Source organism: Botryllus schlosseri, chromosome 6 (assembly GCF_051294905.1).
Source record: "Botryllus schlosseri isolate E-star chromosome 6, Bs_hap1, whole genome shotgun sequence".
Taxonomy (NCBI): domain Eukaryota; kingdom Metazoa; phylum Chordata; class Ascidiacea; order Stolidobranchia; family Styelidae; genus Botryllus; species Botryllus schlosseri.
Window position 1 is genome coordinate 1,117,059 of NC_137241.1, and position 23,049 is coordinate 1,140,107.

General features: G+C 39.9%; 3 long non-coding RNA genes across 4 annotated transcripts in view; 2 read left to right on the plus strand and 1 right to left on the minus strand.

The window, feature by feature from the left end:
- The window catches only part of LOC145440167 (uncharacterized), a 32,355-nt gene extending 26,448 nt beyond the window's left edge, over positions 1 to 5,907 (plus strand). Inside the window, exon 2 of the long non-coding RNA XR_013915450.1 lies at positions 5,060 to 5,907. This is a non-coding gene — a long non-coding RNA (uncharacterized LOC145440167). The remainder of the gene's footprint in view (positions 1 to 5,059) is intronic.
- Positions 1 to 10,249, plus strand: part of LOC145440166 (uncharacterized) — a 44,756-nt gene extending 34,507 nt beyond the window's left edge. Inside the window, exon 5 of the long non-coding RNA XR_013915449.1 lies at positions 9,393 to 10,249. This is a non-coding gene — a long non-coding RNA (uncharacterized LOC145440166). The remainder of the gene's footprint in view (positions 1 to 9,392) is intronic.
- On the minus strand, positions 1,944 to 21,383 carry LOC145440165 (uncharacterized). 2 transcript variants are annotated; one of them, XR_013915448.1, is made up of 4 exons: positions 19,894 to 21,381; positions 18,952 to 19,079; positions 18,452 to 18,545; positions 16,238 to 18,285 (listed from the first exon to the last, which is right to left on the minus strand). It is a non-coding gene; the product is annotated as an uncharacterized LOC145440165 (long non-coding RNA). The 2 variants fall into 2 exon arrangements; XR_013915447.1 differs by lacking the exons at positions 16,238 to 18,285; positions 18,452 to 18,545 and adding an exon at positions 1,944 to 2,775 and having other exon boundaries at positions 19,894 to 21,383.
- Positions 21,384 to 23,049: the final 1,666 nt, after the last annotated feature.

The following is a 23,049-nucleotide window of genomic DNA, read 5'->3' on the forward strand; positions in this document are numbered from 1 at the left end:
ATATTGTTACATTGTGTAAAAATATGATTCATAGCAAATTTGACTCAATTCCAACTAGAAAAAGTGAAGGTATTAGAGTAGAATGTTTTGGATATGAAAAAATAGTCGGTTTACTACTATGTAATTATATTATATGAAATAATTTCTCACTAAAATACTCCATTTATTTTCAAATCCAAAATATTCTCCTCTCACATCATTGATTCCACTTTTTTCAAATTAAGCCAGATTCAGTGTTCCTTTTATGCAACATAACAATTTTATCAAGTAACCACCCAGTAAAATAAAAAAGAAGTTATTTTAGTACAGCCATATTGTACAAACATCACACAACATTAGCCATTCATTATTACTCACGTGCACAATGCACATACCTAACAAAACGTCAAATGGACGAGGGGCATTGTGTGTTTTCACAGACAGCAGATCAAATCAATGAGTTACACCTCAAAAATACTAATGTGGAAAGGAGATCCTCAAATATGTTAAAGTGGCATGGCCGTAGAATGAATCCACATCTACTGAATACACACTCCACTAGTGCACTTGATGCAGGAATTGACAAGCATTTTTGAACCACACTGAAGAGGATTTAATACTCATTCTTTCTAGTCGCCCAAAAATGCAAAGAATCATCGCCTTCAAATCTACACATGAGCTTATCAGTCTCTTCACCATCTGAGTCATTTCATTGGCTCTAATTGAACTTTGATCCAATTGTTTGCTTGTATAATTGAAAAGTCTTGAGTACTTTAATTGCGGAGGATCTATTTATTACCTCTTCATCACTGGACGATTTTGTACAATGCATTGCTACTATGTATCATTTTCTGTTGTTTTTACGGCGGCATATCTGATATCAGACAAGTGCAACGAAAGCAGTGGTGACAAATAGCGATGTCGGCAGAATTCGTCGGATGCGTCGATCTAGCCATTATGATTCGCAAATTTCTTCATCTTCAAGTCATATAAAATAAGCCGAGTCAATGACTTGGGTCGAGTCATGCGTAATGACTCGAGTACAAGTCGAGTCAATCCAAATATTGACTCGAGTCGAGTCGAGTCATTTTCCCATTTCAAGAAAATTACTCGAGTCAAGTCGAGTCATAAAAAAATCGTGACTCGAGTCATTACAAGCCTGGTAAGGGCCGTCAGTCATCACTACATACAGCGGCGTAGGCAGGGGCTGGGTTTCGGGGTCAAACCTCTTTCCATTTCAAACGAAACCCCATCCTTTCAAAATGATGATTCTATGACCACAGCTCATTTACAATTCAGCAATTCGTAATATCAGTTATTAGTTAGTTGCGGATATTTTTAAATGTTCTTAGACCTAGTTCTATTGGCGAGTTTTGAAAAGTGAGTAGTTGTAGTTATAGTTCTGGTTTCGTATTTTGAAAATCCAGTAGTTTGTACAAGTCTGGCCGGACTACTTCTCAAAGACTACTTGCCTTCTTTACCCCGACACTAGGAAACGACTTTCACGAAGTCATTACACTGTCATCGTCCTTAAGTAAGCTCTATGGTTGATAGATTTCCTGATGTGTCTTTTATTCCTACGTCACACCGCTTAGCAGCCATCTTGCGGATTATCTGATATTGATATATCCAGAGGCACATCAGCGGATCGTCAGTAATCAAGTCAGATTTACCGGGAACCACCCAAAATTTGCTTTGACTAATATTTTATTTTGTTTCACTATATTTTCATTTCTAATATGACATGCCGTTGTTAGCATAACATTTTATCGATACAAGTTCGATGTCACAGCGTCCTGGTTCGATATAGAATATAGATGGTACAATCTTAGCGAACTGTTAGTTGCAGATATTTAAAGGTCGTTAGTTCTAGAATATGCAGTAGTTCGTATCAGTCCGATAATGTCGACGAATGAACGGGGTATTCGCATGCGCGGCTCGTGGATAACATAATATATAGGGATTTTGTTAGCTGCATAGATGGGCTATGGTTTTATATTTGCGATACTACGAGTATTCTTTGTAATACACATAGAGATTGTGCGAATGTTTGCTTCACGTTCGTGGTTGGTATGCGAACCTTGGCGAATTCTACGACAGGACTACTCAAAGTTCCAGTTGCAAAAGTTCACAATAGCTGTCACGGATTAATGTACGGTCACATGGATGTGAGAGTTTAGGCTTTAGGACTTGACAACTTGTTGGATGGTACGCACTTGTGCGGTGACTCGTAACTGGTAAGACGATTGTTGATGTCCGAAGTTCTTCGGAATTTTCCAACTAAGTGCTGACGATTTGGCTACCCCTTGCAAGTGTCAGCCGAAAATATCCGGGTTTATTTCAATATCAATATATCATCGAATTAAAATATGTATCTTGCGAAATCTTCTCGATATCATCTATGTATCTCAGGTAAAGTGCCACATGCTAAATTATCGTTTTCATTGTGCCGCGTGCTCAAATGTCACGTAAGCAACTTGATTACTGCCGCTGCTAAACATAATAACAGTTTTAACACAGAAAACATTTTTATTGAGCGAATTTGGAATACGTGCTGTGATGACGCAAAGAGTCTTCAAGTGTGACGTAGCAGGTTAGCGAAATCGTGTCTGGCTCTTTGAGAATTAAAAGTGAAAATCTATGGCCAATATGGCCCTTTTGATGAAAATGGTTCAGGACCACTGCATTAAAGGATCAGTAAAGCCAGGCTGTGCAATCGTTGACTTCTTGTCCTCACAGGTCACACCATCGGAAGGAAGTGTGCATTTTCAATTATATCCTTTTGCTTGCTGATTCCTGAAAAATGATGATCTGCAGCCTTAGACAGATTACTAAGGCAGCCCGTGCAGTATGAAAATGGTGTCATCAACTCGTAATATAATGTATAGCGGAGTTGCGTATACAGCCCGGCCGATAATGTCGGTTCGCTGATCATATCGAGTAGGGCTGGGCAAAATCGAGCACCTGAGTGATTCGATTCTGAATCACGTAAAATGCTTCGAGTCGAGTCGAGTAATCGAGTATCACTCATTATGACGTCATATCAGAGTAATATTTGTCAAAGTTCAAATATGTACCTTTTAAGCGACCACAAAGAATATAATGCCTGTTACCCATCATATTAAGGATACTTTCTTATTTTTTCGACCATACTGATTTCATTGCACTTGTGACTATATTGTTGGATGATAATGACTTCGGAAATGTGCTATTTCCAGTAACATTCGTAGCTTTGTACTTCATGTTTCGTATGCTACGATACGGCCAATCAGGGTTTCAAGGCGTCAACAGTGAAATTAGCATAAACTCGTTGATCGTTGATAAACTCCTCGTTGATAAATCAACTTTCAGTGGTGAGGAGCGTATAATTTCAGTACTCGAAAAAATCGTCTTTTACTACTCGACTCGAATCATTAAAATCAATACTCGATTCAGATTCGAATACTCGAATCATTGTGCCCAGCCCTAATATCGAGTCAATATGCCACTTTAAACAAATTATCGGTATATAGGATATCTCAGGTAAAAAAGTATCGGAAATTTTTGTGGCGTCACAACATGGTAGTAGAGAGTCATGGAACTATTCTCTGCTAATGGAAATATAGATGTGTTTCTTACAGCATTCAGAGGTAGTCAAAATAGCCAATGTTGGTTTGGTAGTCAGGTACAAGTAAAAGTGAAGTCTTTAATAACTGGTTGGTGGTGCAGAACTTGAACACGGCTTTTAACAGTATATTCATATTTATTGACTCGAAGAACTTTTCGCGTGCCTCTTATCAAGAGCAACCGGCACGATAAAGGATACAGAACAGAGATGGATTCAAAACCAAATGGCGAATTGTGACGCAATAATGCAAATTTATAAATAACATGAATGGAAATTCAGCCATAGCAACAATGCAGCGTATATAGCAACAAGCAGCTTGAAAAGTAGAGCGCGTGAGGTATAAAATACAAATACAATGAGACAATGCAGCAACAGAGAGGAAAAAATTGAACAAAAACACGGACGAACAGCTAAGCAACGACAACTAGTGTGAAATTTTAAGATTATACAAAAATTCTTTCTGGCGACAAAGGACCGGGTTGTTTAGTTTGATGAAAGTGGATTCCAAAGCAGTTAAATGAAACATTGATCTACCCTTGGATAAAACTGAAAACATGTCGTCTGAATAGTTCAAGGCGCAGGACGGGTTGTCGATCAAATGTTGGCCAATTGAAGAACTGCTTGCCAACACTTGGCTGTGCGATTGGGATTTTGATGCGTGTTTGCATTGCTGAGTGACACTTTCAGAATCAGGGGACTGCGATGCCGATCTTATCCTCTTAGGAACGTGCTGTTTGATACGCTCAAGCAAGCGTTGGGATGTGCGTCCCACGTACCGACTGTCACAGTGGCATTTGTATTCATATATTACCATATACTTTGATGAAAAGCAGGCAGCACATCCTTTCGCGTGTTTGGCAAAATTTGTTTCGTTGTATACACAATCCTCGCATTAACAGTGTTGCAGTGGCGGCTCGTGACAATATCGGGTGGTGGGGCAAGGGCTGCAAGCGACTTTTTATCAAGATGACGTCACAATGGCGTTTTCCAACGTAAACAAGTAACTTGGTGGTACTAGTGGCACGGTAACACGAACTTCCCGACAACATTGATTTTAACGTATGTGCCGCGAGAGGTTTGCCGGTGAGCTGTGACTTGAAGTGTGGTAACTGCGTAAACGGCGTACGGAACAAAGATTCGACACGGTTCATGTTCGCACTATACCTGACTAATTATCTGCAGCAATGGAAATTACTATAACTCGAGAGATTGCGTAAGCCTAACTGGAAAGGTCAACGAGTTTGGACACATACGCAATTGTTATCTCATAGATTGGACATGTCATATTGACTCCAAAACATAATTCTGAAGAACTACGGATAGCAGCCTCGGAAATTCGGTCCAGGTACAGCATAGGAAATTTTGGCCTTGAGGCTGGAGACTGTCACACGACACATACGGCTTACGGTCTATAGTGTCTATATGTCTGCTGCAAAATCACCTTTGGAAAATATATTACCGAATAAATACGAGGATGAAAGCCGAAAACTTGGTACACTGTTACATGAAATCATCGAGAAGTAGCCTCATGACAGTTTTCGGTATGGTACACTGTCAAAATTAATACGAACAGACCAACACCGAATTTTGCGTAAAATTTACTGAGGAATAGGCTGATTAAGCGATCAGCTGTTAGCCGCCATCGAAAACGAAACAGCTATCGGCCTATCGCGTTCGACAGGGGTTGTAATTGTAAGCAAATGGCCTGAAGGCCTCAATTTCACGGTGAAATTGACATTGGAGAATATAAAATAAAAGTAAATATTTGAATGCAAACCGAGGATGTTAGTAAACTGTTTCATGATATCATCATCTCATCACCTATCTCAGTATGGAACACCGTTAGCGTTAACACAGATACAGCGGCTTTTGCGTGAAATCCGCAATGCGTTAGGTAGGCTAAGTGTCAGATCATCGCACATCTCTACCATACTCGACCTTGATAACGAAATTGCTGCCCTAATGATTGAGTGCCAACCTTGAGACTTGGCACAGCGTTCGATACTAAAATCAAGACATACCATGCAAAAGCTCATGACGGATCTAGGTAAGGAGCATCGTTAAAATCAATGGAGACCAATACCGGCTTTGCGTAAAATATGTTTGCGATAAATGACGAGTCAGCTCTCACTCGACTTAGGAAACGAAATTACCACTAACACAGTTCATTGACAAACTTGAAACTTGGTACAGCGTTCGATACTAACATTAAGACTTACCGTACCAAATGACATGACCGATCTCGGTATGGAACATCGTCAAAATCAATGGATACCAATACCGACTTTTGAGTAAAATCTGTTTGCGATACATGACGGATCAGCACACACTCAATTTCAGAAACGGAATTACTACCCTAAACTTCAAGTAGAAACCCTGAAACTTGGGACAGTGTTACATACCGCCATCACGACATGACATACCAAGTTTCAAGAATTATCATGGTGTGAAACACCATCAAAATCGACCTATACCAGCAAAGGTCGACTAAACGCATATGACGGTAACCGAGTTCAGATATAGATACGATTGTTACATCACACCTTAAGGGCGACCAGGCTATGTTGCCCCACCTGCTCGGCCATTTTACGAATAGGAGAGAGTAAATCACTGTTTCTTTATTGTGCGCGGCTTTGAGAGAATAGACAGTGAAAGCTTGTTATGAGCACTACCGGGGCATGCCCCGGCTAGGCATTCGCAAAGCGAAATCACGGAAGAGAATTCGATTTTCGCAGAGACTTCGCTATATATGGGCATTTACAAGCGAAAGGACAAGAAGAATACGATTTTCGCTGTGATTTCGGTATATATAGATTGCTGTGCGTCTATAAATGGATAAGAATTGTTATTGGACAGAATTTTAGGTGGGGCAATGCCCCAGTTGCCCTATAGGACGAGCCGCCACTGCAGTGTTGTAACACGATTCGACGCATGATCTGATTGATTTGGTGAATCTATTAGAAACAGAGCCAAGCCAAGGAAGGTGTATGTACACCGGGCATTTGTTAGGGCCGAAAACTGTAGGTTGTCTGAATTTGCGCATTTTCTCCGCAATAGCAGAGTCAATGATGCAATCGGGATATCCATTTTTGGACAGAATGGATCTAATCCAATCTAATTCTGTGGACAATTTGTCTTTAGAGCAAATCATAAGTGCTCGATGCACAAGGGTGGAGATCGAATTTAATTTACGCTTTTTCGGGCAAAAGGAGTTCCACCTAACATAATGACCGGTGAATGTTGGCTTCCGATAGACTGATGTGGTGAATTGGTGACCCGTTTTTTCCACCAATACATCAAGAAATGGTAGGGAACTATTTTGTTCTTTATCTACTGTGAATTTAAGGGATTGGTGCATTGAATTTAACGTATCGAAAAAGGCATCACACTGTCGCTCACTTTGAAAAACTACAAACGTATCATCAACGTACCGATAATACATAAGAGGTTGATCAGGGCCCGAGAATAACTTATTCTCATGGAACCCAACAAAAATATTCGCGAGGGTAGGTCCCAATGTTGAACCCATAGCAATGCCGTCAATTTGCTCATACATCATATCGTTGATTCATAATCTTTCCGACTATGAGCTCACGAAATCGGAAAAATTTGTGGTTTCGCACGGCTTGGACTTCTGCATGCCGCCTACGAATGTGAAGCGTGAAGAGATATTTTCCGAATTTGAAGTATTACTGGCTCAACTTGCGCATCATACCGCGAATAGCCGAGAGAAGTATTCAAGTTTGAAAGCTAGGTTGAGGGACTTAGCCCATGCATACTGTGGTACTCCTGTTGACGTTGGTGATTTTTTAATGACAAAGGAATGTTGGCAAGCGATCAAATCACTTCGCTCCAACAAGAATATCTATATAACAAAACCGGACAAAGGTAACGGAGTAGTCATTCTCAACAAAGCAGACTATTTCCAAAAGATGGAGAGCATTCTTCAAGATTCCTCCAAGTTCAGTTTCCTCGGACCATCGAGTTCGAATGATAATACGAAAAAGAATGAGGGTAAACTACAGCGTCGTCTACTAGCTCTTAAAAATCAGAAGGTTATCCCAAAAGAAGTCTATGAATTCATCAGACCGTGTGGATCACAAAGACCGCGTATGTATGGCTTGCCGAAAATACATAAAGCTTACACGCCACTGCGTCCGATTCTTTCTATGTCTGGTTCGGCACAACATAGTTTAGCAAAATGGCTCAACGCAATTATCGAACCGGTTCGGTCTGTTTATTCAGATAATTGCTTAAGTGACTCCTTCACATTTGTTGAGAAAATTCGAAATTTCGGCCTTGATCCCAATGATGTATATATGAGCTCATTTGATATTGTTAGTTTATTTACTAATGTGCCATTGACTGAAACTTTCAATATTTGCGCTGACACTCTTTACAATGGTGATCTTGAACCTCCTCCAATTCCGCGGGAGATTTTCTTGGAGCTGCTTGAAATATCAACGTCGTCGGTTGAATTCAGTTTCAACGATATGATGTATAAGCAAATTGACGGCATTGCTATGGGTTCACCATTGGGACCTACCCTCGCGAATATTTTTGTTGGGTTCCATGAGAATAAGTTATTCTCGGGCCCTGATCAACCTCTTATGTATTATCGGTACGTTGATGATACGTTTGTAGTTTTTCAAAGTGAGCGACAGTGTGATGCCTTTTTCGATACGTTAAATTCAATGCACCAATCCCTTAAATTCACAGTAGATAAAGAACAAAATAGTTCCCTACCATTTCTTGATGTATTGGTGGAAAAAACGGGTCACCAATTCACCACATCAGTCTATCGGAAGCCAACATTCACCGGTCATTATGTTAGGTGGAACTCCTTTTGCCCGAAAAAGCGTAAATTAAATTTGATCTCCACCCTTGTGCATCGAGCACGTATGATTTGCTCTAAAGACAAATTGTCCACGGAATTAGATTGGATTAGATCCATTCTGTCCAAAAATGAATATCCCGATTGCATCATTGACTCTGCTATTGCGGAGAAAATGCGCAAATTCAGACAACCTACAGTTTTCGGCCCTAACAAATGCCCGGTGTACATACACGTTCCTTGGCTTGGCTCTGTTTCTAATAGATTCACCAAATCAATCAGATCATGCGTCGAATCGTGTTACAACACTGTTAATGCGAGGATTGTGTATACAACGAAACAAATTTTGCCAAACACGCGAAAGGATGTGCTGCCTGCTTTTCATCAAAGTATGGTAATATATGAATACAAATGCCACTGTGACAGTCGGTACGTGGGACGCACATCCCAACGCTTGCTTGAGCGTATCAAACAGCACGTTCCTAAGAGGATAAGATCGGCATCGCAGTCCCCTGATTCTGAAAGTGTCACTCAGCAATGCAAACACGCATCAAAATCCCAATCGTACAGCCAAGTGTTGGCAAGCAGTTCTTCAATTGGCCAACATTTGACCGACAACCCGTCCTGCGCCTTGAACTATTCAGACGACATGTTTTCAGTTTTATCCAAGGGTAGATCAATGTTTCATTTAACTGCTTTGGAATCCACTTTCATCAAACTAAACAACCCGGTCCTTTGTCGCCAGAAAGAATTTTTGTATAATCTTAAAATTTCACACTAGTTGTCGTTGCTTAGCTGTTCGTCCGTGTTTTTGTTCAATTTTTTCCTCTCTGTTGTTGCATTGTCTCATTGTATTTGTATTTTATACCTCACGCGCTCTACTTTTCAACAAAGTCACTCAACTATGACAAGTCGTCCGACTAATAAGCGCAATGTTATGAGAGTACTGGAGCGCAAAATGTTGCACAAAAGTCCGTCGGCGCTAACCTGCGGTAATGGAAATCCGTGCTTGCCGACCTTATACTTCGACTTTTAACGGTTATTTCTCGAGAATTATTTGGCTGTGTGGGATTTCAAGGATTGCAGTATGTATTTCAACGATATTAAAACGAAATATTTCTATATGGTTGACCTTCAAACGAAATATACCTTATATATGCTGCAATATCAATCTTGGCGTAGACCGAAAATATTACTAGTCGGGATGCAGGATTATTGCTGGTCATGACCGTCCAGTTTTACATTCCACCATAGCCGCACGAATTCCATGACCTGGTATCACTGCCCAATGGAACTGGAGTATCACTGACTAGACAACTAACCTGCAAGCAGACAACTACCACCCTTCACACCGGGATTTCTGACTAGCCTCCGCTTCTAAACACATGTCTGCAGCAACTTTTATGCAATAGATGAGAACTAACATGTAGAAACCTTATCCTCAAAGTCCTCAGATGTAAAAATAAGTTTTTTTATTATTTTTCGTCTTATACCTGACCTTGCAGCACATTTCCAAGCATACTGGTTTCTCCCTCGTACGATTCTTCGTTTCTCTTCAAAAATTCTAAATCTGACAACAAATTTAAGGGTGCTTTCTGCAACAGATCCATGTATTTGGATGACACGAAATATAGGTAGTCCCAGCCATTTATTGAAATTTCCATCAGATCAAAACACCTCAAGATGGCAATATAAGGAAAACAATTGAACGGTGTCTAAATGATTTGGATCGGTCATTTTAATCATTCCCGCACCTTGACCAAGAGCATGTAAATAAGAGGCATATACACTCCAGGAAAAGAAAACATAAAAAGGACTAGCAATAAAAATGTCGACATATCATATCACAGTCCTGCAGGCCGAATTGTATTCATTCAGTAGAAACAGCTTGCTTGACGACTGCCGGTAATGTCCATTCTCGGCAATGGTTTTCTCGGTATTGGTATAGGACCGGTTCATAGTGGGCTGGCTGCACGAACATCGTCCAGTGCACCACGAAAAAATGAACGATTGGTGAATGTCCAACCCACCAGGGCCAGATAGTATAAGATACGTCTGAGAGCGATTCCATGAATTCATATTCCGAGTCATCAATTTGGGGTTCGCATGGAATATGGAATTGAGGTACCGTCATCATTTTCACAAGAACCAATGAATTCCGTTGATGTTGCATGATAATTTCCCGCATGCAGACCTGAATAAAAATATAACATACTAAATGAATAAATACACTAAAATTGATCTCGTACCAAACTAAATAAATTTGCGAGTGCACCCTTTGTGGACTGCCCAAACCAGAGAAAATCAAGGATGCGTTTTGCAGACAACACCAACTGCGTATGGCTACATTACAAAGTATCCTCGATAGTCAAATGCCGGCTTCAACTGGTTTCCATGTAGGCTATTATTGTAAATTTCATTTAGTGACAGATGTAATCATTTGAAAAATGCTCAAGGTCACTGATAATGACAAAGCACAACAATACGATGAAAATGATATTGCCACTTTAAGAAATTCAGGGTTTGTGAGAACCCCCGACACTGTTAAATAACCGAGGGATAAGGTTTCCAATGAGTAAAAGGTTGTGCAGCATCAAACAATGTCTTACCTATGCAGTGTGCAGCTGTTCTCGCAACATCATATGGTATCGTGATTAGTGACGGATGGTTGAATATGCTTGACGGGTAACTCAGGGCTGATCTTAGATTATCAGCAGATGGTATTTCATTCCTATCTGCAAACGGTATTATACAATGCTAAGCAATGGTACTCTTCAGCAGTATACAATTGAATCTTACCAGCCAGCCGCTTTCCACATCCGCACGAAGACTCATCCGAAACAACATGTACCACCTTGACCGGTTTGTTAGCAAGCGAAAAATAATTTCAAGACTACAAAGTCTTCTCTCCATTGGTGGAATTCTTTCAGTGAAATCATATGCTGCATAAAATATAACCCATGATTAGGATAATATAAAGACACTGAGGATGAACCATGAACGTGTCATATCACTAGGCAATGATCAATGCTCATGGTCACCTGAGACACATCAAATTTGTATTTCAGTATTTTTATTACTCAATTGGTATATACTCATAACAACAATGGACTGTATCAAGTTAACTTCACACCATATTAGTTTTGAGAAATTAACAGTCCACATTTCATTGTGTACCGTATGTGAAAGCTAAAGGTCTCTATATTTGACTTTTACGAACACTACATGTACTACAGTAGACTTACTACTAATACTACGGTACTGTACCTTTGATCCCACTTCTTCTGAAGTGATGACGTTGAGGATTGGATTTCTTGTGAAGCGAAATAGAACAGGACAGTCTCTGTCAGACACTATTTTGCTTCTTTCTTGAGCTATCCTTCCTTTATGCATCATTTTCTTGACCTTTCACAGCACATCCAGCCATATTTGCGCCGCGAACTCCAAATAATCCAACCTATAACGACGTTCGCCGTAAGGCGCCATACTACATAACATCAAGTTGTGCAACATTTCTCGCTCCATGAAAATACGTTCGGACGACTTGTCATAGTTGAGTGACTTTGCTTTTCAAGTTGCTTGTTGCTATATACGCTGCATTGTTGCTATTGCTGAATTTCCATTCATGTTATTTATAAATTTGCATTATTGCGTCACAATTCGCCATTTGGTTTTGAATCCATCTCTGTTCTGTATCCTTTATCGTGCCGGTTGCTCTTGATAAGAGGCACGCGAAATGTTCTTCAAGTCAATAAATATGAATATACTGTTAAAAGCCGTGTAAAAGTGAAGTCGTATATAACCATCGAAGTACATGTAGAAATAGCAATTTTCCAGCGCATAAAAATAACGTTAGTATTTTTGGTAGTTGTGCTTAAAAACTGAAGGCTGTCAAGTCGTAGTAGAAGTAGTCTAAAATATAGAACCACAGCGAACGCGCCGTAGAACCACGCGCTATGCATCTTCGTGTTGTGTGTTCGGTTCGCACTGGTTATCGCCGCACGAAAGCAAACTTGTTCAAAATTTCTGCAGCGACACCAAATTATAGGTACCCTTCGTACCTGAAACAGTGGACTTTTATTTTGCTGCACTGTAATCTACATGACTTGAAACGGACCTTTTTTATATTTACTATGGGCTCGCGAGCTCAATATTTCTTCTACCCTGGCAAATTTACACATTGTTCTCAATGCATTAAACTAGTGGTCGCGAACCTCTTTCGACCGAAGAGCCATTTCGGCCCAATATTTTCAATCGTAACTCCCAAAGAGCCATGCATGTCAATCCACGGTTACGTCACAATGTAACATCCGTGACGTATTGGTAGCACTAATATACGGGATTCGTAGTGTATCCTACGCCATATTTATCTGTCCACATGAGTAGATGGTGCCAACACATGGTTACTACAGCAGTACATACCCACCGTGTGATACGTCAGTGACGTGGGGTTAGGGGAGGAAAGTGAGGCAGTGCCTCAGATGTCATCAGGGATCAGTGAACAAAATTGTGAACCCTGCAATGGTTATTGGCATCTTCTATCGATGTTTATGAATGACTTGACATTGAACATTTTTACTTCCAAAATCACGGAAGTTTCATATTTATTGTTCGTAAACACAGCTTGAAAGGAGATGTAGTTCAATAAAAACATTGTACAGGACAATGAAACAGTAGGAATAGTACCAGTCGAATTAGATTCAAATTAGAAATATAGCTACATATTTTTTCCATACTAGATTAGAATTACCGAATTCGTAAAAACTTGGACATTGAATCAAGTTCCGTTCATATCAAAACGCAGTTCATTCTTATCATCATGAGAATAGCAAATGTCCAAGCTTTTCTCGTTTCGCAATTTACAGTTATCCTGTAACATTTACAGGAGAACCAGAAGTTAGATTAGAGTTGAATCAGAGCAAAGAAACATTTCACAAATGAGATCAAAATTAGATTACCGACATTTCGCTTCAATTAGTCTAATTGGAAGACTGGAACTATCTTCACACTTCTCATGGTTATATTTCGATTGCTTAATTACTATTTTAAAATAAGTTTGAATACGGAGTCACATGTTGAAGAAGAATCCAGAATTGTCATCTCCAAGAAGAACAAGGTTACAAATTGCAAGTTTTTTTTATTTGAAGAAAGATTCCACGCGTAAAAACAGACTAGAATGCAGTGACGTGCGGTGAAGTTCATTGCTGGTGGGGCTGTGACCCCGCTCTCCCCCCACGCACACACACACGTAAAGTATGCAAACATATTAACAACAGCAGCAGCAAGAGAAGCGGGTAAGCGAAACCGTTGAACCCTGTCAGCCCTTGCCATTCTACATTCTACGATACATATTTATTTTTTCCTTTAGTGAATATTCAATACAGAATGCTCAATGAAATAGGATGAAACGAAAAACATAAAATATGTTGATTAGGGATTTACTTTAGGTTCTATATTTTCTATTTTCTATTGAAATGGACACTGTATCAGCAAAACCAAATATGTTACTGACTAACATCAAACTTGGTTGAAGACATCCATTCAGACTGTGGAAAATCAGGGTGGAATTCATGATTTTGAATAAAGATGCAAATTTACTTGGATTAGGATTCGCATTCGCAAATATATAAAATCTAGAACATTAGCTGATGAGGTGGCGTCCTGATTCTTATCTCATTAGCCATCTACACACGCATGCTATCTAGACTTCTCCTCGCCATCAGCTGTTCCATGTAAGCGTGTCTTGCAAAACCCTAGATGTGGGCCGTGCTGCAAATTGGCAGATATGGAATCAAAAATAGAATATCGACCTGATGTATATGACTATTACATGCTGAACAGCACTGAAGTAACGCTGAGGCGGGTATTTCGGGAGCTGAGCTGGAAAATGATCATTTTTTAGTAACCACCGGGTAACGTAAAGGAAAACACTGCTGTATATTGGGCTCCGAGCGAGAAGGTTGACCTTTTTTTAGTCAACCGACCACGAACTATAAAAAATTTACCATAGGCGCAAAACAACGACAACGCAGACTATGTAAGTAGCTATAACCACAATTTAACGTAGCCATGACTGGACAATACATAACAGCTACATCAGTAAAGGAATGTAATTGCTCGGCATTACGTATTGGCCATCGCTACTACATAGTTCATACTGCACTATCCGTTTCGGAAACCAATGGCGCGTTTTACTGTGCTGCGATCGTCTGATCGTTCGCAAATGGGGATGAGGCAGATTCGATTCTGCCTACCCTGGCCATTGTAGGTAATAGATCCAAACTTAACATTCCTCAGCTATTATTTGGGGGGGGGGGGGGGGCGGTGCTCAAAGATAATATTCAGATTTTCGAAATCAGTGCGAAAGTAGCATTTGATTGATACCAGTTAATACGAATTCTTAGCTGCATTGCATTGTCGCAAGTGAGACACGGCCCACCCGTGCTTCACCTGGGCCTCACTTCTCTTTTTGCGTTGTATTTGTGAACAATAAATATGAAAATTGATGATGTTGGATGAAAAATTGTGCAAATAAATGTTCAGATTCAGTTATTCATGAACATCGACGGTAATTATCAATAATAATTGAAGGTGCCACAATATTTCTTTATTCATCCATGCGACAGGTGAGGCACTGCTTCACTTGCCTCCCCTGACCGCACGTAACTATGACACACGTACCATGGTGGTGTCGCTTTGATACGATTTATATTTGTAATGTCCGTATGTTCAATGCATCTATTACTTCGCTAGGCCGTCCTGGAAACTTCACCTGTGAGTTAGTGGGCATTTATGAGTAATATGCAATGTTGCCTAGCTGATGCGGAGTTGTGCACCAGAGACCTGTCCATTGCTCGGCCTAGACGAAACCTTCAACTCTTTTTCACTTCCATGAGATTAATCTACAGAATTCTATCCCTTCCAGACGCTGCTTGTGATGTCACAGTTGTGCGTTGGTTGTTTACTACGAATCTCAGAAAAAGCGCTAACGCGTAGGTCGCCTAACTCGCGTTGTTCGCCATTAACAAATGGTCAACTTAGCATGCGGCGCTGATATTTCTAGTTTCCCGAACAATATTATACATCCTAAACTGATATTCTAACTCATCAGTCCTATCCGTGACAACGAATGTAACCAGCGAGACCGGCCGTATAGCCACAGCTTTATAATAGAATATAGTGGCTATCTACGATTGCCAGTTGTTTCTTTTACCCTACTATGTACTGTACTGAAATTGGTACTAGGGCCAACTATTTCCGTATGACAGACCCCAGTCTCGCGAACGAGGTTGAATCAGGCCAAATCACCACGAGAATGATATCAGTAACATTCAGTTCCACGTATACTTTGGCTGCAGAGATTTTCAAGCTAATCAATTTTGCCAATTGCCTGGTAAACTTCAGTAACGAGTAAATGTCAGTAATTTTTCAAAGAAATTCTGGTAACTTGACTTTAGAGCTAAATTGAGGTAATATTACACATCAAAATGTAAAATTACAAGCTACGCACAGTTATTGGCAGCTACCGGTAATTCGTTGCAAAATTTACAGAGATTTCCTAATAAATCTACCAGATTTTTTACAGTGTGGTTTTCAGACTACTTCCACTTCTATGTGAAAATAATTTTGGCAAAATTACGTATTTTTAAGATTTGGATTTTAAAGAGAAGAAAGTATAGTTCAGGGATGACAAGATTATGCATCACTCTTATGTGTTGAATTATTATCAACGAAGATTGTAGATACGTTTCATTAGATATGGAAGCCTTGAAACCTCAATTTGTCGCATCACAGCGTCCAAAACACAAAATTCCTTCCTTACTAAATAGTGGCGGTAATTTGGTACTGCTGACTATGGGTGGATGTTGATAGTTGTAATGGATCCTCCAAACTAAAGGCAAGCTGTTTATTGTGAAATCGATACATGAATTTAGCTACTTCCAGATATTTAATTTCTTCTACCCTCAATATTCTCCACTCCCGATATGACTTCCCAAGATTACATCGAAATGACCCCGTAAGGGTACGAATGGAGTTGTTTTGTATTAGCTGTATCGGATGCAAAGTAGTTTTGTTGCAGAAGCCCCAACTTAAAATTCCATATTGCAAGTGACTGTGAACCATTGCACATTGCCATGCCACAACGAAACGAGTTTGCATGGCATCGTGAATAATATGTTTGTATATGTTCAATGGTTATAAGAAAGTCATTAAACCCTGACAATAAATCTGACGTATAATTTCGAAGTAAATTTGTATTACTGTTAGAGTCGGAGTTATGTGAGGAAAATAGTTGGAGTCGGTGCGGTTAAAGAATCTGGAGTCGGAGTTGGTGATGAAATTTACCGACTCCACAGCCCTGGTCGTAGTGTGAGGTGGAATCCACATATAACTCATAGGCTTATATGCGGAGCAATTATTATTTAAGACTATATGATATGGTCACTGAAGCAAATCACTGGGAACTTTTCAAATGAATCACAATCTATTTAGGTCGCGTGGTGGCGTATTCTTACTACTAATTGAGGCGTGGTATTCCATAAATATATCGCATAAATTATGCTCAAGGGGTGTCTGTATAATGGACAAGCGACCAATATATATTACGCATGAAATTAGTCACGGACCGACGGTTGAGATCCACTGATATAGAATATGTCGAGTCATGCGCAATGACTCCAGTAAAAGCCAAGTCAACACAAAAATTGATTCGAGTCGAGTTGGGTAACTACATCCCTTCTTCTTAGTGTTGTTTTAGAAGAATTATTTCTTGGTGACTTTGATTTGATGATTACGCATGGTCAATTTGTTTTGTCCTGAACTACACAAGACGCTACCGTGGCAGCTATAGTGGCGAGTAATGAAACCTCAGTTTTAGTTTAAATAGTCTAGTCCAAGTCATTGTGTTGACTGTTCAATATCGAGTTCAAGTCAGGATCAACCTACTTCTGTGAAGCTCCTGGACGATATCAAAGACCTCAAATTCATAATAGTAATTTTTTTCATTCTAAACATGTTTATTCATACATATAAAATACTGTTTCTGTACCTATCGGCCCTGATATCCGAGATGTGAATATGTCATATCGAATTTGTCGAGCCATGCGCATTGACTTGAGAACAAGTCGAGTCATTTTCCGTTTTTATGAAAAGGACTGGAGTCATGCCGAGTCCACAAATATTGCGACTCGAGTCATTGCCCTGGCCTGGTATTAGTAATGATCATAACCATTTTACTTCGCCAAGCCGTTCGGCAATTTTCAACTTTCTCATATCTCTTGATATTATTCGTCCATGTCTGCTCGGCGAAGTGTAGCTCGACTCGCATTTCCTTCTGGACTTCTAAATACACTGCTCCCACGGTGAAGTCACTGATGCGGAGCCAAGACGCAAATAGGAACCCTGTACTATGTGTGTGGTGGCGATAATATTCATTTAATATCGCAATCTATCCTTAGCGACGAGTAAACAATTTTTTACCATCATAGGAGATCCTATGAATATAACTTTACTTCATTACTGTTGGTTCGTTTTCCGCATATATTTTGCTGTGGAATTTCTTCTGTCGTTGCTGTGCGTAGTCATATGCCACTCAAGAGCCTGTTTACTGGTCATGATTACGTAACAGTGAAAAGATTCTAAATTTCAAGGTTGTCTCGCCGCGATAACCGATCTTTGCCCAAACGAGAACCATCCAAGCGCGTGAAGTAGAATGAGAATGACAAAATGAACATATATTTTTCGACTAACATAACTTAAGTTCTCCGGAACTTCATCTTTACAAAAAGCTCCTCGGCCCACTTCAATATGTTTTTGCGTCGCAGCAGTGGGCTATGGCCACTCATATATCAAAATGTATCACGACCTTGGAACAGAAAAACGTATTGCACATCAATTTCTAAACGTAAAACTGTAAGATCGGTACGGTTGCATTTAATATAAAAATCAATTTAAAACAAACATATTTAAACATGGTCCTTGTTTAAATTATTTTATTTTTGCTCGCTTGGATCCAAAAGCAATTATCTTACCATAAGCCTATTCCTTAGCAGCGCTGTGACATGCACCAAACAAGAACAAATAAATAGGATGAATCCTCCACCTACTGATAGTCCAACAATCGCTCTGAAATAAAGCCGACATCAAAATTAATACGAAAAAAACGTTCACATCTCGTATTGCGACTAAATCTCTCTCACTCCGCCTTACACGTACACGCATATTCCCGCACACCAACAGCATAGTACTTTTTACTGGCTACCCTAGGATATGTTGGGTTTGGTAAAAAATACGATGTGTAGCAAATTTTGCTCAATTTCAACTCGTACATCCTGCATTATCAGAGTGAACAATTTTGGTTTGAAATGAATAGTATATTTACCGCGGTACATTTACCAATGCAGAAAAATTGTTTTAAATTTCAAATAGATGCCAATACTTCTCGATTAAAAGGAGTTATCAAGATGAAGGCGTATGCAATTATACATATACTGAATAAAATTGTTATGGGAAATACTATAGGTTTTCATACTCTGTAACTGAATGATCCATCGCCATCGAATGTAATACGCGGTACAGGTGCTGAGTTTCTGTTTCCGTGAACCGTCTGTTTCCTTTTGTAATGTCGACGCGGATTCCTGATTTTTCTTCCAGAGACACCTGTAGACACATATTGTAGATATAACAATATCAGGGTGGTGCGAATGTTTGTGCCTTATATGCGAACACAGTTTAGCGTTCGTAGGACGATTCTGAAGTACAACTACAGGCCCCCGGGGTTTTCATGAGCGACGCATCTATACGGTAAACTGAATGGGATAACGAAATGTTTGTGGGAACTCGCATTGAAAGAGCTTGGAACAACACTTGGTCACTTGAGTGAGCGTTGAACATTTACAGCATTAATTCAACAATTACTGAAGGGTTACTGCGCTCTAATAATGATGGGTCCCAAATTGAAGACAAAATAAGGAATTAATATTTGGCAACAGCCATATTCACCAAAATCATACCCAGGGTTGTAATCAAGTCGCCAGGTTCCGAGTCACAATTCAATCTCACTTTTATAGTTTTGACCGGAGTCAGGTCGAGTCATTTTCAATACACCACCGAGTCAAGTCCGAATACCATTCGACTTTACTGTTCTGCGAAATTACAATCAAATGTCTGTCATGGCCGTCCGAGTCTCGAGTCATATGCCTGAATTAGTCCAAGCCACTGGCAATGACTTTAGTACAGGTTGAGTCAATACACAGATTGACTTGAGTCGAATCCAGCAATTTTCAGTACTTCGGGAGTCGGGTATCCTGAAATCGCGACACGAGTCATTACAACCTCGGTGACGCCATATTCGAACTGCAGCTAAAAGATTGATAAAATAACCCCTATAGCACTTTAACTCTGTACTCTAACACAGTGTTTCTCTAGTTCACAAAGTTGAAATACCATTGTAAACTCACTGAAATGATCTTACCTGTCAAGTAGGTTCCAATGAGGATCAGAAGCAGTGTTATCGTAATCGTGCATGATTGACGTCTTAGATTCCCCATTGCAAGATGTATATCTTCGCGTCTAACACAATTGACTAATGACACTACGCAATGCACATTTAGGTAAAATCTTTGAAAAATACATCGAGTTACTGTGATTATGCTATTATGATAATTTCACTCTAAAAAGTCACGCCAACGTATCTTAAAACTACTTTATATTTTTTAAAACCCGAATTTGCGAGAAAAAAGGTCAAAGTTGAAGTGGGTCTAAACAAAAACATGACCATTTAAGAATAAGTAGTCGGATTAGGCAGAAACTATTTCAGTACTCCGTGAAAGTATAAATAATTACTTAGTGAACAACAGGGTGGGGTTAGAACTATAACAGGATGAGATGTCGACATTTAATACTATAGTAGCAGCCCAATTACCATACCCTATCGCGGTGGTTCCCAACCCTTTATTTCTTAATTCCCCCCTTCTGATTAATTACGAGTCTTCATTCCCCACAACCTAAAAGCCTAATACTCAACCCTCAAAAAATGCTCCCTCTAATAAAAATAGATAATGTGTTTCATAGTTACCAATTGATATAGGTGCAGCTTGAGACGCCCAAGAATTGATAACGAAAACCGATGATCGTGACTGTTGCAGATCCGAGGTTAAGATAACTACGGCCGTATATTCTTTCAACTTTTAGTTACTACGTTTTATCAAACTTTAAGTTCACCAGCGTGATATGCCCGATTTTCCGGACAAGGGACACGGCATTCCCTTATTTGAGTGCACCCAATACCTCTGGTAGGCTACGTCTGACAGTAGACATGGACAATTGTCTTTTACTGTAACATTAAACTTCTCGATCCCGCAAATTTCTGCAAAATCGTTGTTGCGCGTCATGTTGTCCCTGCTAAACGTGTTTCTGACTCCGATTGTGGTTTTGAAGAATCCAAAATGATTTTTTGGAACAACACGCGATTAAATTAGCGACAAACGCGGTCCAGACTAGGGAACTGTTAACCGTAATCGCAGTGTCGTGCCTTTCGTACATGTATTATATACTATACGTAATTTTTTCGCAAGTGCGTCTGTTCCACACATGTTGGGAATCACTGTTCTATCGGCAGCATCAATTGATTTCATCGTCACGTGTACTTATTTATCGTCCATCGAAACAGTTCGAGCGCTTTTATATCGCATATGCGTCTCCGCTTGTTTTCTTGTTAATATTTACGCTATATTCCAGAAAAGATTCGCGGTACACCCGAGTATTTATGGGAGTACACAGTTTTTAATCACTGAACTATAGAATGGATTTCGAGAACGACATAGCATCGACTTTGCCGAACGATGCTACAGTTGTTTGCCTGTCATACGAACGTTACGTACTGATTTGCTGACCGCATCTCCCGACTGGGGTGCTGGTTTCATTTTCAAAAATTGCCATACAAATTTCAACGACTCCTCGCCTCTGAGTCAAAAGCGCACAAGTACGGCACACGCGCGTCAACGAAGAATAGCTACCATATAATCGGGACAAAATATACAAAAATACGCATTGCTCTATCAAGTATACCGTACCCCAATTGTGAAACAGTCGTCGAGCATGTCCGATTCTCTTCTAAATGAATACTAGTCAGCCTTCAGGATCACCGGACCACGACGTAACATATCGATCTCGCCTTCCGCCACATGTCATCTCATTTTGTCGCTTGCCTTTTATATGTCCTGCTTTACTTTTCATTCAGTGAACATGGCCCTTCTCTACTCCTCTTAGGCCAAGGCGGTTGTCTGATCTCAATGACTAGGCTACTCCAAGTCGTTTCAGCACCTTCCTATCGTTTCATTGTATCGACGTTTTTGTGGTGGTTCGAAATGATGAAAATATCATTACACTGATAATGATACGATATCTTCCTATTTGTAGAAATTGACTAAATTCCAGTCACTGAACTACTGAAGGTCTGTCCAGTGTTTCCAGTTACTCGGCGCATTGCTACCTCCGAGAATAACTTGGTCGCCCTGGTGTGCGATGGTGATAAATTAAAGCGTCCGTGCACTATCGTGATGTAAGCTTTCTGATCCGTTTCTCTGCTGTGATCATTTCCCAAACGAATGCGTCGCTGGATTCATATTACGCCAGGCATTAATGTATCCGGATGTGTTGACTATGTATTCAAACGGAAGGCCACATACAATATTTTTACTAAGACATCGTATGCATATTTCCCTAACGAGGGAACCATGTAATGCTACGTATCGTATTTATTAAGAAACACCAAATATTTAAGACAACTTAGGATTGCAACTCATTATTATGAGACCCTAGACGCGGCAAGGTTTTGTGTGGCCCCCGAGGAAATTATCGAAATTGGTTACAACATCAAGTAAAATTGCAAGACCAACCAAAATGATTAGCCTGTCCGCGAAATTTGATGATGACTAAAAGATCAGTTCCGATGGGTTGGCATAGTGATGTGACAGCCACATTTATCGCAGATCTTCGTATATATGACCACAAAATAGAATATTTCGCAGCAGAATTTTTTGACATGACATTTTTCTTAGCACTTCGCATTATTTATTGTTACTTCATTTTCTTGCATTTAGTATTGCATCCCTCCCTGAAAAATTATAAATACGTGTAATTTACAGAATTCAATCGAGCTATATTGACAATTCGGAGATAGCGTGTGGTACGACATGTGACTTCGCTTGTGTGCTCACAGCAAGATCGTCGGCGATGAAACTTTGCACAACATGATAGAGGCATGTTCACAGAAACCTTCGACATTGCTATGTTTAAACGCCGACTAATCCTGTCCTTGCGAAATGAGCCCAGTGGTATACAGAGGCGACCCCCAATATATGCAAGTAGGCCTAACATATTTATTGATCGAATTCATACATCACCTTACCAATAAAATTTTGCGCATCGCGCGATCACGACGTGAATGCGCAGTTGCACACGGAGTTTTCATCACATAATAGTATCAATTTTAAAACGTAAGTCTTGTTTGCAACGTTACCTAATTCGGTTCGCCCCCATCTGACGACTCAAAAAGCTCAACAACATTCAACTGGCCCGCACAATGATTCTTATATCCCATGTGGCCCTTTGGCCGAAAAGGTTGGCT